At 42.2% G+C, this 8,792-nt stretch overlaps 1 non-coding gene across 1 annotated transcript; it reads right to left on the bottom strand.

Annotated features, from left to right (window-relative positions):
- Window positions 1–2,485: 2,485 nt before the first annotated feature.
- TRNAW-CCA lies at window positions 2,486–2,558 on the bottom strand. The gene has a single exon. It is a non-coding gene; the product is annotated as a tRNA-Trp (tRNA).
- Between the last annotated feature and the right edge of the window lie 6,234 nt (window positions 2,559–8,792).

Below are 8,792 nucleotides of genomic sequence, written 5' to 3'. Positions count from 1 at the left end.
CCCCCCCCCCCCCCCCCCCCTCTCTCTCTCTCTCTCTCTCTCTCTCTCTCGTGCGCATGCTCTTCCCCTCTCTCTCTTTCCAGACCAAGAGGAAAGAAATCCAAGCAAGCTATGAGAGAATATACAACCAGATAAGCTTTAAAAATGGGTGGTGGGCAGAGATAACACAATGAAACATGAACTGACCATTCCATTTGCTTAGATTCTGCCTCACCATCTGCTCTTAATGTGATAGACAGCGATGATCATAAAGGAGACCAGTGCTAAACCAAGAAGGCACGAATAACCCCAGAATTACACCCTGGGGGGCAAAAAACTGAGTAGATGCCTTCACAAGCAACCATCTGCCTCATTAACAGTAGTGGAAGCAAAGAGTAATTCTGGGTTGTGAGCTTTCCCCAGATGAATGGAGCTAGTAACTTAGGTCCCTGCTGTGTCTCTGTTTCTTCATTCACAAACACACACACACACACACGTGCACGCAAAGAGAAATTTCATAAAGATAATCTATGCCTTAACTGATTAACATTACAAAATAAGAAATATGACTATACTATAATTGAATTGTCACCAGCAGTATAAGAGGGCAATGCCAAAATTTCCTTGTACTTATAATGAGTTTTCTTCTTATATTAAATGTCTTTTTTTCACCAAGCTTATGCCAATTACTCCTGACTTGTCTCTTTGACTAATGGGGAATAACTGATCCCCACTTTCTTTCTAACATTCACACCTGCCCAAGTACTGTTATTTTTCAGTCTTCCTGCTTTTTCCCAGAAAGTAGCTAACACTCTTGATTTTAGAAAGAATCTTTTAAAATTTATTACTATTTCAAGAGATTTCTGAATCCTGGCCCACTTGACTTGCTGTTATTTTTTAAAAAAATGAAATGTTTAAAACTTGAGAATGCTTTATGCCTTCAGGGTAACTGGCACCAATGAGCTAGTTCAAGCTGATATATATATATATTTTTTTTCTTTCTCTGCTCTAATCTTTTAAACATGAGTTAGCCACTGAGAGTTTGTATAGAGTTATGAGAAGATGGTCTGGGGCTTAAGGTGTGGTCAAAATGTGGATGTCAGAGAAGACTGGCACCTCTTATATCTGCTGAATAATTGTCATGAAAGGGTTGCTATGAGGACTAATAAGGGCGGAGCAGGAACTGTGGAAATAGAACCTCACACAAGAATTATAGAAAAGAACCCTGTCCAGAACGAGAGAGCCCAGCACACGGCATAGGCCTTGGGTCTAGCCTCAGAGGCCATTCCTCCAGCATGCTCAGAACTCCTGGCCCTGACATGGGTGACTTCTCTGTGGAGGACAACTTCCCTCAGCAGACAGGAGTCATGCAGATTTAGCTTGGTTCAAGGGGGAGACAGGCTGGTTCCTGAAAGCACAAGGGGACGACTATCAGGTTTACCAAGACGGTTCATCTTCCCTCGGCAGCCAGAGGACACGATTTCCCTGGCACAAGGTGAGGAGAAGGATGGGTGAGCCAGCTCCTTCAGGGGTAAAGAAGGCATTATCCAGGTACTCCAGCCGACAACTCACGCAGGATTCACAAAGTAGGAGAAGACCCTAGAGACTTCTTGCCTAAATATCTAACCATAAGCTCATACTGTGTTCATAGGCTCTGGAATAATTGCTCTGCTTTTTGCTTCATTTTGCCTGAACAGCCTCAGCACTAATGAAATACCTACAATATGGGGTGAAAACCTGCACAGAGGCATAATGGATTAGCCACAAACAATGCCTTTGCCAACTGCAAATTTTCCCATTGTCTTCAAGCTGCTTACAGAAAAAACTGCTTTATTAATTATTCTAACCATTTGCCAATTACTTAGGTTTTAAGGGGGCTTTTATGTGCTTTAAAAACACATTTATGTTAAATCCCAGCGTAAATGAAGCACAGAAATAAACAGCAATGCTGTCATGTGAGATCATAGTTAATGGAGATAATGGTTCTTCCCCCACTTCTGCTATTTCACTCTGAGGATGTTAAACTGTTATCAAGATCGTCTTCCCTTCCAGGCCTCAAGGACAGATTTAATTTCGTACAATGCTCAGACTTGATGGCTAATAGCAATAATGCTAGCACAAACATCTGGACTCACTACAGGAAATCCTTTCCCTCATTTTGAGAGTCTGACGCTAACTTGAGTGAAAGGTGGGTAAGAGCTTCCATGCCTCAGCCACCAACGGAGAAATGCAATAAAAAGGTGTTCTGAGAAGGAAGGAGAGACTGACAAGAAATGAGAACTAACCTTCAGAGAACATTCTCCTGCCATCAAAGTGAGATTCCACATGAAGTTTTGTTTTTTGTTTTTTAATGCAGATTCTGATTCAGTCCATCCAGGACTGGGGCTGAGACTGCATTTCGTTTTTTGTTTTGTTTTGTTTTGTTTTCAATATTTATTTATTTATTTGGCTGCACTGGGTCTTAGTTGCGGCATGCAGGATCTTAGCTGCAGCATGCGGGATCTAGTTCCCCGACCAGGGATCGAACCTGGGCCCCCTGCATTGGGAGCATGGAGTCTTAACCACTGGACCACCAAGGAAGTCCCCACATGGAGTTTTTATATTCAGAAAATGCTAGGGCAAGAGATTTAGAAGACAGGGTTTTTAATCTTTTTCTAAAAAATATTTATTTATTTGGCTGCCTTGGGTCCTAGCAGCGGCACACAGGATCATCGTTGTGGCATGTGGGATCTTTCATTGTGGTGGGCGGGCTCTTTGTTGCGGCATGCAGGCTTCTCTCTAGTTGTGGCGTGTGGGCTCTAAAGCACGTGGGCTCAGTAGCTGTAGCACGCAAGTTTAGTTGCCCTGCAGCAGGTGGGATCTTAGCTCCCTGACCAGGGATCAAACCTGTATCCCTTGCATTGGAAGGCAGATTCTTAACCACTAGACCACTAGGGAAGTCCCATCTTTTTTTTTTTTTAAGCAACTCACAAACACTCCTAATTTAGCTAAAGTCATGCACATACCTTAAAAAGGCTGACAGTACAAAGTGAAGTGGAAGGTTTTTAATAATTGTATTTGAAACCCTGGTCCTAGCCCAATAAGATGGAGATAAGGTTGACCCAAACCCCCATGCTGGAGACTGTGGAAATCCAATAGTTCTCTGAGTATCTAGGTGTGGGGGGATTTACAGTCACAGAAGTACTTTTGTTCAGCTTTCCAGCCTCTACTGAATTGTTCTCTGTGAGGTCTCCTGTGTTTACACCCTTGGTGTCCATCACCCTAACATGGGACCCAAATCCTTCTCCATGACTCCACTTGTCATGTGCTCTCTCCCCTTTACCTCCAAAGCGTCAGCAAACACAGGTACCAGAACCTTCAACAGAAAGGTGGGAGCCAACACATGGATACAATGGGGGAGATGTTATGCAGGCTGCTACACTTTACACTGTAAGAAAAGCACTTGAAAACCCTGAATTACTCCTTTCTGCCATCCTAGCACCATCGATTTCTTACTGGCTGTATCCACCCTAGCCATTTAACCTCCCACCATTTTGTTAATCCTTCCCGCCTCCTCATCCCTGTTATGGGATGAATTATGTCCCCCCAAAGACACATTCAAGTCCTAAGCCCTAGTATCTGTGGATGTGACTTTATTTAGAAATACGGTCTTTGCAGATGTAGTCAAGTTAAGACAAAGTCATTAGGGTGGCCCCTAATCCAATATAACTGATGTCCTTATGAGAAGAGGAGAAGAGGCACAGAGAAGCATGGCGAGAATGCCATGTGACCACAGAGCCAGGGAGTGGAGTGATACAGCTGCAAACCAAGACACACCCAGGATGGCCAGCCACCACCAGAAACTAGGAAGAGGCAAGGAAAGATTCTACCCACAGCTTCTTAGAGGAAACATGGCCCTGCTGACACCTTGATTTCAGAATTCTAGCCTCCCAAACTGTGAGAGAATAAATGTCTGATACTTTAAGCCCCCACTTTGTTATGGCAGCCCTAGGAAACTAATACAATACCTGCCTCTTCCTTCTTTCTCCCTCCCTCCCACTTTCTCAGCAGAGATATTTAGCATCTCTTATGATCTTGACATCTACGCTCAGATCCTCAAATTTGCCCACCAGCAGCTGATGGATGTATTTTCCTATTCAAGGATAGTTCCATCCCTAAGAGATATCCTGGTGCCAGAGGTTAAGAAAATATTTTTTTCTCCACTATCTCTAGTGTATTGAGATTGTAAAAACAAATAATCTGAAGTGCCCAAATCAGATTTGGAGGTCAAAACTCCACAAATCAGCTGTTGCTCTTGATCAAATAAGCCGACTCTTGCTTCATCACCATTGACAGCTTCCAGTGGTCAATAGAGAGGAAGATCCTCCTGCTTTTCAGAGCCTAGAAAGCTGGTGTGAACTGGCCTCCGCCACCCTGCGCCTCATCCTGGACTGCTCCCCAGCGTCTGCTCTTGGCTCTGACAACACTGGCTTCTTTCACTTCCTCCTTTTCAACACATACTCCCTCCGCCCTCACACCATTGACTCTGCCGCTCCTGCTGCCTGGAAGTCTTTTTCTCCGGACCCCTGCCCCAGCCGCTCTGAGCAGCTGCCTAATCATCCTCTGATCTTGCTCAACTGTCACGTTCTCTGCGAGGCCTTTCCTGACACCCCAGGACTGAGTCACATCCCACCAATTACAGACCCTTATGGCACCCACTGCTTTTCCTTACTAATGTTTATTAGCTTTTAATCATAATAGAAACTCTTTTAATTGAGCTCCTCTGGGAAATTAACTGATGTTTTCAGCTCCATCTGGAAAATGTATTGACTGATTGCCAGAGTATGATAAATGCTTGTGACTTCTGCCACCTAATACCCTCATCACTTCCACCCCACCAGCTGAGCTCTAGCCTTACTAAGAGAGGGTTGTTTTTGTTCCCAAACCTGTTTATGGCAGTTGAACTTGTTTACTGTAATTATATAGTTTAATTAAATATCACATAAACTGATCGAATATGAGCATAAAAAGAGAGTCACTGTTTCTAGGAAAACTTAAGTTCAATGCTATGAAAAAACTTGAAAAAGTTGGAGAAAAAATTGCTCTTAAACTGTAGGCAAGACAAATATAAAAGATTGAGGAAAAATAATAAAAATCTAAATGAGCTCAAATTACTTCACAAGTGTCTTTAAGTTCTCCCTCTACTTTAAATTGTCTAAAACTGAAAATTATAGATGATATACATTTTGAGTGGGCTTTATGCAAGAAAGATAATGTAAACCTTCAGTTACCAGACTGATCCTCAAAGAAAGCACCTTGGTCCTACCAAATTTGGCAAATAAATTTTCATTTATGTGTTTTAAGTAAAAACTAAAATTGTTATATATACATAAACATACATACACACACACATATACCCCTATACACATTTTAATGATTTTCCATTCTACCTGCATTTTCCAATCACCTAATCAGCTACCAGTCTCCCTCTCATTGGATAAAGGGACTTCTACAGTAAAGATCAGTAAATATTTACTGATGTGATCATTTGATTATAAATTTGACTGTGAGTTCCATTACACCAAGGGGCATGTCTACCGGGTTCAACCCGAGTTCTAGCGCCTAGCACTGGAATGTACATACCCAGTAAGCATTACTCCCAATAAATGAATGAAAGATAATTTCCCTTTACTTTGTGTTGTGCAGACATAGTAGATAATATAGCAAAATATTTAAGCAGATTTCTGAAAGGTGCTGAAAGCAGTGGAAAAAATTATCCCTCAGAACTCTTCTGAGCAGTAAGTGTTAACTTCAACCCTGTGGAAGATTGTTCTTCCACAGAGTGTGGGGACGTGTTTCTTTCTGACTGATGGGCTGGCTGCCCTGTTTTGTCTGAACAGGATTCCCTGGATAGTCATGGATCTGAAGCAGGGAATGAAGCAAGCACTTTTTCCTCTTCTCTCCTCTCTTTATGCTATGAGAAATCTATCCTCCTCCATGATCCAGGCTTAGTGAACATAACAGATGGGTTTAATCCATAAAAATGAAAAACTTTTCCCATTTCAACTCCATTTCCTGCTCCTCTAAGTAAAACAAAGCTTTCCCTGAGGAAATGATGTAAATGCACTCAAATGTTCTTAAAATATGCCACATAGCACAAAATATTGCTATACACTAAACCACGAGTTTTTCATTTACATTTAAAAAGAAATATGAGTGTGGTAGTGGAAAAAATACAGATTGGAATTAGGACATGCTTTCACTGTGATCTCCCTCCCCAAAGCATCAATTTCCTTGTCTGGAAAATGGGCTTGGTAAAAATAAACACCCTACCTATGTTACAGCATTCCTGTGAAGGATCAAAATAAATAACATACATGAAAACTTCTAAAATACTACAAAAGGTAAAGTACATTTTTCCTGTCACTGTTACTACAAGGTCCCCACACCAGATTTCCTCAGTCTCTGCCCTTCTCTGCCTGGCAGGGTACACACAACTCATTGCCTTTCACACAGACACAGGCCATCTTCTGTTACTGCACTTGAGAAGATGCTGGAGTCTACTGATTTTGGGGTAGACAGTCAGGTCCTGCTCCAACAAACCTTCTGGGGAAATCCATGGAACACTCAACCTGTAACTCCTCCCATAGTCTTTTCAAGACAGATATAGAGAAGGAGCATGAGTCAAGGCCCCTGTAAAAACCATAATTTCATTGCCAGTATGGGTTTAAACAGCTTTGGTATCCATCTGTAAAATGTCATTCCTGTTGGTTCCATCCTAGTAGTTCAAACAACAGAAAATTACAAATCCACCTCCCTCAATAAAATGTATTAAGTCTGCAGTCTCTGTATAATATATGTGCACTCAAGCTACACTAATTTATTCTACAATTATTTTTATTTTTTAGCATTTTTATTTGGCTCTTATGCTACATAATTAATGGTGTTTACATGGAAAGTTTCTCTAATGTAAATGGCATAAGTGGATTATTGAGAAAGCCTTAAAACAAATAAACATTTTTCTCCTTTTAAAATTTTCTTCACTCTCCTCTGAATGTCTGGCACAAGAGCAGAGTTTTTTAAATGTCAAGGGGAATATAGAAATCAGGCTACTGAGATCCATTCTCCCCTGGTAAGACAGACTTGTAATTCTGTTTCCTGTAATGGTTGGCCTGGGGGAGTCAACAGCGACCCCACTGACCCAACACATCCAGACTCAGAAGCCAGTCTTTTCTTTGGGAGGTTGCCACTGTTTTTCTCATGACCTTAAACATAACACAATATCTGGTCCCTACAGATGACTTCCCACAGAGTTTGCAGTACTGGGGATGAGACGTTCATGAGATAAACAAATAAGCTCACTATAAAGACCAGAAAAAAACCAGGGAAGGAAACCTACCAGGCTTCTAAATACCTCCACCATCATGATCACATCACCCAGTTGGGGCAATTACTGGGGCTGTCCCTCCTAGTCAAAGTTCATACTGCATGTTTCTTCAGTGGCAGCACAGGGCCAGGTTACTGTAAAATAGAGTTGGCATGAATGACAGTCATTAACTGTCAGGACATACATTATTTTTCTAAGGTGTTCTCAAGAGAAAGTGTTAACAACAAAAGCCATTTCTTTGCTCCTGCTCTCTAAGAGGCAAAGCCTGGCAGGAGGGAGTGAAGATGCCTACTCCTCACCACACGTCCAGCCCTTAGGAGGTCTTGAAGGCAGCCTCGCTCCAGGTTATCGCTGGAAGAACAGGTAATGTGTTTTCTAAAGTACCCTTGGAGTTAACTCAGGAGTTGCGGACCAGGCTCTACAAGCAGGCTTCCTCTAAAGCAGGCTTCTGTCTCAGAACTGACAGCAAAGCTTGCAGGGCCTTGAGATCTAAGAGGCAACTCAACCCATGTGAGTTCTGAATGGATGTTCCAGAACACAGAGATCCTTACACTAGTCCTATCCAGATTCCAAGAGCATAGCTTGGAATTAGAGTCCAGACCTAGAGGACAAGATGGAGATCAAGTGCCTGTGACAAGCCCATTTTGAGTGAACAAAATTGCACAAGACCCATGGCTACACTAAGACCTTCATATTCTCTCTTTTTTTTAAAAAAAAATTTATTTATTTATTTGGCTGCACTGGATCTTAGTTTCGGCACTCGGGATCTTCATTGTGGTGTGCGGGATCTTTAGTTGCAGCATATGCAATCTAGTTCCCTGACCAGGGATCGAACCCAGGCCCCCTGCGTTGGGAGTGGGGAGTCTTAACCACTGGACCGCCAGGGAAGTCCCAAGACCTTCATATTCTCTTAAGACTCTTACTTTTCACATCATGTGAACCACGTTAAAATCTATATACATCTCACACTTCATAATTTTGCTATGTAAGATTTTATAATTTTGCTTTTGAAATAATTTAGCTAAAGTAACTAAAATATGCTGTGATTTCTCAACACTCATCATGTATATTTAAGAACTCTCCCTCAGGAAGAGCATCTCATCTAAAAACTGTTTTCAGATATAACGAAATTGTTTTGAACACTGAATCCAGCAATTAATATAGCTGACGCAGTATTACAGTTTGTAACCATTAATAAATGTTTATTAATTTTTATTTATTTTTTTTTTGCGGTACGTTGGCCTCTCACTGTTGTGGCCTCTCCCGTTGCGGAGCACAGGCTCCGGACGCTCAGGCTCAGCGGCCATGGCTCACGGGCCCAGCCGCTCCACGGCACGTGGGATCCTCCCGGACTGGGGCACGAACCCGTGTCCCCCGAATCGGCAGGCAGACTCTCAACCACTGCGCCACCAGGGAAGCCCAATGTTTATTAATTTTGCTTTGGCAG

This window comes from Monodon monoceros, unplaced genomic scaffold, assembly GCF_005190385.1.
Source record: "Monodon monoceros isolate NGI ecotype Baffin Bay Population unplaced genomic scaffold, NGI_Narwhal_1 Super_Scaffold_12, whole genome shotgun sequence".
Taxonomy (NCBI): Eukaryota; Metazoa; Chordata; class Mammalia; order Artiodactyla; family Monodontidae; genus Monodon; species Monodon monoceros.
Note: the sequence above shows the minus strand (reverse complement) of the source record. Positions and strands in the feature narration are given on the sequence as shown.